The sequence below is a fragment of the Lygodium microphyllum genome, chromosome 17, assembly GCF_053477565.2.
Source record: "Lygodium microphyllum isolate KBCC chromosome 17, Lygodium_microphyllum_v1.1.10, whole genome shotgun sequence".
In the NCBI taxonomy this organism is placed as follows: Eukaryota; Viridiplantae; Streptophyta; class Polypodiopsida; order Schizaeales; family Lygodiaceae; genus Lygodium; species Lygodium microphyllum.
Genome location: NC_141151.1, coordinates 26,788,768 through 26,799,242, shown reverse-complemented (window position 1 = coordinate 26,799,242; position 10,475 = coordinate 26,788,768).

Sequence of the window (10,475 nt, the reverse complement as noted above, 5' to 3'; positions counted from 1 at the left end):
CCCGAATGGGCTGATTTTAGCATTGGTTGGTTGTAACTGTGGTTACCAATGAGGGTCCAATGAGTGTGAGTCAAGACATTGAAGTCAGTTTCCTCGTCAATCAAGACCTCAAAAGTGTGTGTGCACTGGGCGATGGCAATGATGCATAGGTATGCAGGTGTTACTACCTCTTCATCCTTGTCCTCTAGTTTGGTGATGGTGGCTATGCGGACATTGACATGGGCTTCTAGCATAGGGGGCTCATGCAGTGGGTGTGTGGGAGGGTGGTACTTCTTCATGTGACTACCATTAAAGAAACCTATGCCCTCACCTTCAAGGGTTTCAAGTTCTATGTTGCCCATCCTACTAATGGTGTGCACTCGGAAAGGTCCCAACCCTCGGAATTTCATTTTTTGCTTGTGGCCCTTTACTGAGTAGAGCAAAACAAGGTCTCCTTGCTCAAAGTTGCATTGTTTGACGTGCTTGTCTATAAAGAAGCTAATTACCACAACAAGCCATTCAAACTGAAAATACAAGAAATAGACATAAAATGCCAAGAAACCATAGCCAAGGTGGCTAGGCATGAAATGATATTACCAATGTTGGCTGAGGATCAAATGATGAGTGGTTCCAGCATGGTATGCACCCCAAGCTATGGTGGCCAAGAGTATTCAGCCTCTTAGATGGTGGGAGGTTGAGACCTCAAACATGTAATGTTTGTAAAATGGCAAAAAAATTCTTCACATGTTACATCTCTACCTTTTATACTTAACCCTAGCCTACCCTAGACTAAGGCATTTATGCTTTATTACAAGCCATCTCGGCCTAAAAGAGCTTTGTACTCAAAGATGGAATTGGGACAATTTACAAGGAAAGATTACAAGGATAGCTTTGTAAGTGATGAATCCATGCCAAAATGAAAGCTAAAGAAGATCCCATATGTCAATGAAGTAAAAGTATGAAATTTGAGTATACTGCTGGAAACTGTCCAAAAGATGCTACTGCACAAGAATGGCCATAACTTGAAGAAGAAATGTCCAATCACCATGTACGAGCTATAGAAATGTAGAGGACAATCCTAAGTATTCAGTCATGCCATAAATATCCAATTTTGATGATTATAGAGCAATTAATTTTATGACAGAAATTTAATACAACAAGCTATCCTATTCAAATATTACTCTATTTCTTGCAAAAGCCATGGAAAAGAATCAAAGCATGATGATGGTTTCCAATTAAACTCCTCCATGGGCAAACCTCACCATTTAATAAGGTAGTCTAGCAGTGAACAATTCCTTGAAACCTTTTCTCTTTTGCCAAGAATCTTTTTAGGCTCATAAATGATGAGACCATCTTCATCTATGGGAGGTAACTCCTTTAAAACCTTTATGGTTGGACCAACATATTTCTTAAGTTGGGAAACATGGAAGGTAGAATGAATCCTTGTTGAAGAAGGCAAATCAAGCTTGTATGCAAGCTCACCAAATCGTTTTAGGATTTAATAAGGCCCACAGTAATAATGAGCCAACTTATTATGACCACCTTTAAGAGAAGCATATCTAGATTTAGGCACTTTGAGAAATACCCAATCCCCTTCTTCAAACTCCAAAGGTCTCCTCTTTTCATTAGCATAAGCCTTTGTGACATCTTGTGCCTTCCTAATGTTTTCCTTGCATTGATGTAAAAGAGCTTCCATTTTCTCAACTTCAGCCTTGGCTTGTGGATTCACGTCTTCATGAAAAAGAGCTGAAGGTATTTGCACTTTGTATCCATAAAGTGCTTCAAATTGCGACATGCCAATGCTCATATGATGAGTGTTATTACAACAAAATTCAACAAGATGTAGCCAATGATCCCACAAAGCTCGAGTATCATGGCAAAAATGACGAAGATAGACTTCCAACCATTTATTGACACACTCTGTTTGGCCATCGGTTTGGGGATGATATGCCGTGTTAGGAGTCAAAATTGTTCCTATAGAAGTTAACAAACTCCTCCAAAACTTCCCACGAATTTAGTATCACGATCGGACATTATTTTCAATGGGATACTATGAAGCTTAAAAATACATTCCATGAATTGTTCAGCCACTTGCTTTGCTGTAAATTGAGCCTTGGTAGGGATGAAATGAGCTAATTTAGTCAACCGCTCCACCACCACATAAATGCTATTCCACCAACGCTTTATTGTAGGTAATCCCACAATAAAATCCATTGTAATATCAATCCACTTGCCTTGAGGAATAGGGAGTGGCTGAAGTAAACCGTTGGGTAGAAGAGAGGAGTCTTCATTTTGTTGACACGGAAGACATTGCATAACATAATCCTTGACATCCCTCCAAACGCCCTTCCAATAGAAACTCTTATGGATATTGTCAAATGTTTTGAAAAACCCATGGTGTCCTGCTAAAAAGGCGAAGAGTGCATCTCATGCAAGATATGGTCTTTAAAAGAAGATTGTGGTGTCAAGTAGACTCTACCATGATACCATAAAAGACCATTGTGCCATTTGAAATTGGGATACTCTTCTCCATTACCTTGTTGAAATTCCTTCATCATCTTTGATGCTTGCTCATCACGCAAATACTCTTCTTGAATGTCATGGATCTAATCCTTATGCACGGTTGAAGTAGTAGAGATAGAACATGCTCACATTCTTGATAAGGCATCCTCCACCACATTGTCTTTCTCAGCCATATAACATATCTCAAAGCCATATCCTTGAAGAGTAGCTAACCATCTTCGTTGCTTGGGAGATAAATTTGGTTGTGAAAGGAAGTATTTCAACACACGATGATCACTTTTGACCTTGAAATGGCTGCCATAGATGAAATGATGCCACTTTTTGATAGCATGCAATATTGCTAACATCTCTTGCTCATAAACATATAATTGACGCTCCTTGTCATCAAGCTTTCGGATCTCATAAGCTATGACTCCATGGTCTTGACATAAAATAGCCCCAATTCCTCTTCCACTAGCATCTCCATATATGATAAACTCCTTAGAGAAATATGGGCATACAAGGATGGGTGTTGAAATTAGAAGAGATTTCAGCTCATTGAAACTTTGATTGGTGATGGAGTCCCAAAAGAAAGCCTCCTTTTTTAGTCTATCCATCAATGGAGCCGCCACATGAGCATAATTCTTGATGAACCTCCTATAGAAGGATGATAACCCAAGGAATCCTCTCAAAGTGGTTGCATTCATAGGAGTAGGCCATTCTTTATCACATTTTACCTTATTGAGGTCCATTCTAATGCCTTGCTCCCCCACAACATGATCTGAGTATTCAACTTCATTTTCCATGAAAGAACATTTTGTCATTTTGGCAAAGAGTGCTTGTCTTTGTAATGTGTTAAAGATCTCTCGAATATGCTTCAAATGTTCATCCTTGGATTTGCTATAGATTAGGATATCATTAAAGAAAACGAGGACTGTTTTGAACAAGAAGGGTTGCAATATTTTATTCATGAGGGCTTGAAAAGTAGTGGGTGCATTAGAAAGCCCAAATGGCATAACCAAGAAGTGCTATAGCCCTCTTTCAGTCCTAAAGGCTATTTTGAACTCATCTCCTTCCTTCATTCGAATTTGACGATAACCCGATCGAAGATCTATTTTGGTGTTGAAGACCTTTGCATCTTTAAGCTCATCCAAAAGATCATCAATTCAGGGAATAGGATACCTATTCTTGAACGTTGACTTGTTCAAATCCCAAAAATCAAAATACATGAGAAATGATCTATCCTTCTTCTTGACTAAGAGCACGGAGAGGAAAACAGTGATTGACTTTGCTGAATTAAACCCATCTGTAGCAATTCTTTGACTTGTTGCTCCACTTCTTCCCTTTTAAACTTAGACAAGCAATCGGGAGATTTGTTGATGGGCTTTGTGTTATGCAACAAATCAATAGGATGGTCAACCTCTCGCTTTGAAGGTAAAGATGATGGTGGCCGAAATAAATCCTTGTATTCCTCCAATAGCTCTTCTAATCTTGGATCCCTTTTCTTTGAAGAAGAAGATGGTTGATTTGTTGATTGCCCTTCATCTACTTTTGCAAGAAAAAGAGTGAAGATGCATGACTTGGCATTGATTTCTTTTCGTAATTTCTTCATGGAGACGAGTTTATTTGTTTGTGGTCTATGTCTTTCAACTCTATGTGCTATCCTTGGCAATTAAATCCCATTTGTATTTGCTCCAAGTCTAAGGAGAATTTTCCAAGTGTTTTTAGCCAATTACATCCAATGACGATGTCAATAGGCTCTATATCCAAAGTGATCAAGTCTACTTTTATTGTGCAAGAGGGTGATAGCTCAATTGAAGTACATGGACACACTTCTTTACTTAACTCATATGCACCGTTGGCAACTTGTATCCGCCACAAGAAATAATCCATATCAATGGGTAGCAACTTCAGCCCATTCAAAGATTTGGTGTTGACAAAGCTATGAGTGCTGCCCCTATCTACTAAAATATGTGCAACCTTGCCATTAATGAAACCTTTAAGTCTAAGTGTATTTTTCCCTTTGTAACTAGTCCATGTATCATGTGAGATGGTACACAAGGAAGCATGAGAATCATGAATACCACCTGGATCAAATGGAAATCCATCCATAGGATCATAAAATTATTCATTGGTGGCATGCTCTTCTTCATGAATCTCTTCAACCATTGGGTATGCATCAACATGCAGTAAATTTTCCTCTTGTTCTTCTTCTTCTTCAACTTCCACTTCTTGAGTGATCACCGTGTTGATTTTTGAGTTCTTAGCTTTACACTTGAGCTTATGATCTTGTGACCACTTCTCCCCATATTTGAAGCATAATCCTTTTGCATGCATTTCTCTAAGCTTGTCGTGAGGAAGGAAGTTGTTGTTAAGAGCTGATTTGCATGCATTTCTCTAAGCTCTTGAAAAAGTATCTCTTGCCTCAACCACATTTCTGAAAGTTTTCCCTTGTTTCTGTACAAAATTTCCACCCTATATAGAGGCATAGATAGTAGAAAATGTTGGCACTTTGCTATTATAACTGTTTTGACTATTATAACCTTTGTTTTCTTGCCTGAAAGAGTCTCTTGATTGGCTGAAAACTTGCCCATACTTTGTAGGTTGATTGGAAATATTAATGCCCATACTCCTTTGTTGGAAATTTCCTACATCTCTCTTGTGCTTCAAGGAGTATCTTTTAGCCAATTGTATGGCCTCATGTAATGTTTTTGGTTGTTATGGGGATAACCTTCAAGATGAAGAGCAGCGAAATAAATCTTGGCTTCTTCACTTCTAGGATAAAGGGTGAAGTACAACTCAAGCTTATTGATTCCCTCCTCCCATTTTGAAGGTGAAGTGTTATCTCCTTTGAAAATAATGATATTGATCTTTTTCTTATATTCTTTTTCATTGTAAGATGGCTGCCCATGAGAATGTTGCCTCCATGAATATTTGTTCCATGAATTTTGCCTAGAAGTAGATGGCCCAAAACTATAAGATGAAGGTTGTCCATTTGAAACATGCTCTTGGTTTGGGATGTCATGAGCTGATCTTTGCTCATCATGCCTTCCACCTTCATGAACTTGATTGTTAATTGCATTTACTTTTTGTACATTTGAGGGCTAATGATAACAAGTCTTGTAGAAGGGGTCACATCCATGATAATCATTATCCCATCGAGTGTTGTCTTCTTCCCCTCCATGTCTATGATTGTCTTTTGGACTGCTAAACTGAGGCCTTGGGGTATGAATGCCATGGATTTGTGAAGGATGATGGTTACCCCTCACTCTAGATGGTTCTCCCCTTTCAAAAGGGTACATAACTGGCTAAGACTTCTCTTTGCTTGGATGGGAAGGATTACCAAAAAAGGGAATTGCATGGGAGTCTTCAATAGTTTGAGGTTCGCTTTGTGGCTTGCTTCCAATTTCCTTTATTGCTGAGATGAGTTCTTGGAATATAGATTTGTTGCTTTGCTGCAAATCAAAGATTCCTTGGTTTACTTGTGCCATCCCTTGCAACAAAACTTGATTCATATGTGTTAAGCCTTCATTCAAAGTCTTCAAATCCTTAGAAAGGCCTTCATTGACATGTCCCAACTCTTTTGATAGTAAAAGATAATCATTCCTTGCATGCTCTTTATGTATGTTATATTGTCCTTGATGTGTGTTGTAAGCAACCCCAATGCTTAATTCTTCATCTATTTGTTCAACATTATGGGTTTCATTTGTGTAATCTTGATCCTCTTGAAAGTCCTCGACACCATCATTCAATGCCTCAGTAATGGGATCTTTCTTCTTATTCCTGGCCATTAGGAGACAATGATATAGTAGTAGACAATTTATCACTTAATCCCTTGTTTCTCTCAGAATATGGCACCAATCCCAATGATTAATAGCTTTATGGGAAACTTATTATATGGGATATACCATATTTCAAAAGATATGGACTTGGGTTGGATACTTTGAGTGGAACAATGTCAAATAGTGTTCCCCTGTATGTTGTCTGGGTGCTTTCTCAGCATACCTAGTGTCAGAAAATTAGAAATATATTGAGCTCCTACTATTGGATCACCAAATTTTTTGATTCAAATCGAAGCTTAGATTCCCCTCTTCCAATGAAGCTATCAAGTTCTCAATTTGGATTAGGACATAATTTTCTGTGATTGAGTCTACAGGTCTGAACATGAATTTCCTGCACCCTGTCCACTACCTGTAAGTACCCTGTTTGACACTATAGGAATACCCTAAGTGGAAGAAACCCTTGTAAACCAATGTAGCAACCAAAAGAGGATTGTGGGGCACCTGTAGGGCTCAAGGATAACTTGTAGATTGGTATATACCTGCTGTTTGATTTGTAAAAACTTTGTCCAACACCTATAGGTATCCTGAAAATAGGAGATGCCTTGCACCTCTTCCAATGGACCTTCAACCACTTATGGTACTATGAATATGGCTGATCAATGCTGTACTACTGCCAAACTCTGACAATGGGGAATGTACCTTCACTTAAATTTGAAAATTGCATGGGCTCTGAGACAAGAAGGGTGTGCAAAGTTCCACCTCAAGCCGGGTTGTGCACCCCTTCAGGGTCTTAATCGGGAAGGGAAGGTCACCTCTCTTTTGTCTTCTCGACTCACATGGCGTCCACTTTTTCCTCGTAGGAACCAACATGGCAAGTACATTCTAATGGCTAATTAAACAATGATGCTATGCATTGACAGAAAAAGCCTTTAAATTCTTTAATGAAATGTACTTGGGTATTGGGAAATGACTGAATTGAAAGGGTTATGGATAGGGCATTACCCTTTTGCAGTGACTCACTGCTTTTACAATATTTCGAGTTACCATTTTCAGGGTCACTATTTTAGTCCTATAGCATCAATGTTCAAACATCCAACAAGTTAAGTAGGTAGTGAGTAGCATTTATGCAATCAATCGAGCATCAACATTTGAATGGGTAGGAAAGAAATTCATCAAGCAATCATAATCAGTCCTAGGCTGAATTCTACATGCCCTTCAATGGGAATTAAGAGATTCTATTACACTCAATCTCTCTGTTGGGGGTAAAGGTGCCTCTGCCTAGCCGCTCGTGTATTACTACACTGATAGTCATCGCCACTGCACACTGCAGGTGGCAAGCGCCCATCACTGTCACTTTATTCTTTGTTCTTTTAGTGACAGTTTGAATAAAGGAAGGCCCGGTCACACATTGTGACTGTTGGAGTTCCCATTTCTAGCCTCTCCCTTTTGTTGCTCTTACTCTCCCGCCATAGTTCTTGAGTCCAACCTTCAATCCGTCGCTCCCTTTCAATTGGTATTAGAGCTTGGCTCTCCAATCCCGTGGAGCTCGACCTCGACTCGTATTACTTCAGCTTTCAAATGAATACCTACATCATGCAGTCCTCATGGCAGCCATAGCTCAAAGCTTCAAGGTATGCCTTGTTCCTCCCACCCTCCCCCGGACTTGTTGGCCATGCCTCAAGGCTTGTTTGGGCTCTTGTGAGCTCAGCCCAAAGCCTCTCTTTCAGCCCAGACTTCAGTTTATAGGTCAAACAGTGGACAATAGGGAATAAGGATAGCCATTGATGAACTCCTACTTGGAGTTTGAAGCCCCTTTCTTCACTAGGCTTCATTGAGCTTTGTGAGCCCTTGCATTGGGCTTTTCATCTTCATTGGCCCTCATTGGCCCTCGATTGCCTCCTCCCAGTCAGCATGACTCCATACAAATTGCGCTGAAATCCAGCAGCTGAAGGATGACTGATTCAGGCCAGCCAGCAGTTCCCCCTTGTGCTCCATGTGGTTTGAGCCCACTCAAGGCTTCTTGGAGCACTACTAGTGCCTACCTACCCTCCCCATTCGTCTTCCCCAGCACACGTGGTAGTCTAGGCCTGTTTAGAGATCACGCAGGCTGCGCCTTGCTGTGGCAACACTCTACAAAAGTGGCATTCCTCTTCCTCCAGCTCCCACTTCCTATTGGAGCTCATTGGGCACTCAATAACCACCTTGGCCTTGCTCTATGCCTTTTGGCGCCGATCTATGGCACTTAGCCTTTGAGCTTTGAGCTCCACATTCTCAGGGGATAGGCTAAGAAATCACATGTCTACATGCTGTAATACAGGGCAGCCCCCTGCTTCTCATGCCTACGGTCAGTGGTGATGGTCCGATGATGCCCTTTTGTGCTCGGTAAATGCCTATGGTTGGGGATGATGTGCCATTGTTTGGATAGGCTTTTGGAGCTGGATTGAGCCATTGTTTGCTTAGATTTCACTGTTCACAGGCTGGAAATAAGGCAGCACTTGCCTCTTGGATGCTTCACAGTCATGGATTATGGTTATGAGATGTATGATCATGCCTATTGATGCTCGACACTATAGGGATGTATATGCATTGTTTGGATATGCTTTTGGGGATGGATTGACCCACTATTTGCTCAGTTTTAACATGGATTTACATGTTGGAATAGACAGGGTTGAAGGTGTTTTATCAGGGACTTCTATGCCTATGGCTTACGGGCTATGTTTTGGGTGTTACAAATGATGTATTTGATGTCTTACATGCTTATGGATGCTACATACGGATGCTCTACCGCCTACATGTTTGGGATGTACTATTGATGTATTGTCTTGGACTTATGTCATTGGCACTGTGTCTTGCCTTAGCTTGAGCTCTTGAGCTCGTACATGCAGCTTTTGTGCCAGTGGGAGCATTCTTGAATGCTTATCAGACATTGAGCAGGTGGTACTTTTATGCATTGAGCCATTACATGCTATTGAGCAGTTTACAGACACTTGAGACTTTGGGACTTCTTATCTTTTGGGATGATACATCATATGCCTTGGTTCATTGTATGCTTATGAGCTAAGTCTCAGTTTTGGATCCGTATCTTTGTGAACTGACACCTACTTGTGTCAAGTTTTGGTAGTGGCAGGAACACTTTGCCCCATTGCCTGGGGGGTGTGCCTACTCACTAGTAGATGTTTGTATGACATACTTGGGTGTTGGATTCATGCTTATCAACCGTCATATGCTTATGCTATGCCCACATGATGCTGGCTTTGGTCTTGGCAGTATCTGATTGCCTTGGGATCTGATTTTGGCACTGTTAGCTCTCTTTTGCTGAAATCTAAAATTTATTATAGCAAGCATATATGTATGGATTGGCATGGATTTTTCATGCTGAAACACTCTGAAATGATGTACTTTCACTAGTACTTGGTGGGCAGCAGCTTTGGTTTCACTTTTCTCACAAATTTTCCTCTATTTTGGTGATTTTTTGGTCATTTTCCATAGTAAACAGCAATCAGTTTTGCAATGTCTACAATCTTCTAGCTTGCATTATGGCGAGTTTGTCCACTGATCATGCTGTTTTCAACATCACTAAGCTTGATGGTATGAATTACTCCTATTGGAAGAGCCAGATTTGGCAGGTGTTGGTGCAAAAATCATAGATCAAACCTTTGAGGTTAAGCGGGCATCCGCCTGCAACTATGCCAGATGAGGAATGGCTTGAGCTTGATGAGTTATGCAAGTCCACTATTGTATTGTCTCTCATAGAACAGGCTCACTATAATGTCTTTGAGGAAGAACAGAGTGCATGGCCGTTGTGGGAAAAGATAAAAAATCTCTATGACAAGAAAAGTCTAGCGAGTCAGATGTATTGGCTAAAGCAGCTTATGGATCTGTGTATGAAGGAGAATGTGACTATGTTTGCTCATTTGAGCCAGTTCCATGCTATACTCAAGAACTTGACTTCGTAGGACATCACTTTTGCAGATGATTCCACTCCTCTTTTCTTGCTTGGTACTCTTAATGAGTCATGGGATGTATTCCGCACTGCATTATGTGCCTCTACTGCTACCTTGAAATTATCTGATGTTGAGAGTGCTCTTCTGCAAGAAGAGCACTCTATTACTACGTTGAAATTATCTGATGTTGAGAGTGCTCTTTTGCAGGAAGAGGTTAACCGTAAGAATTTGGATGCCTCTCGTGTGTCTCATGCTATGACAGTTAGAG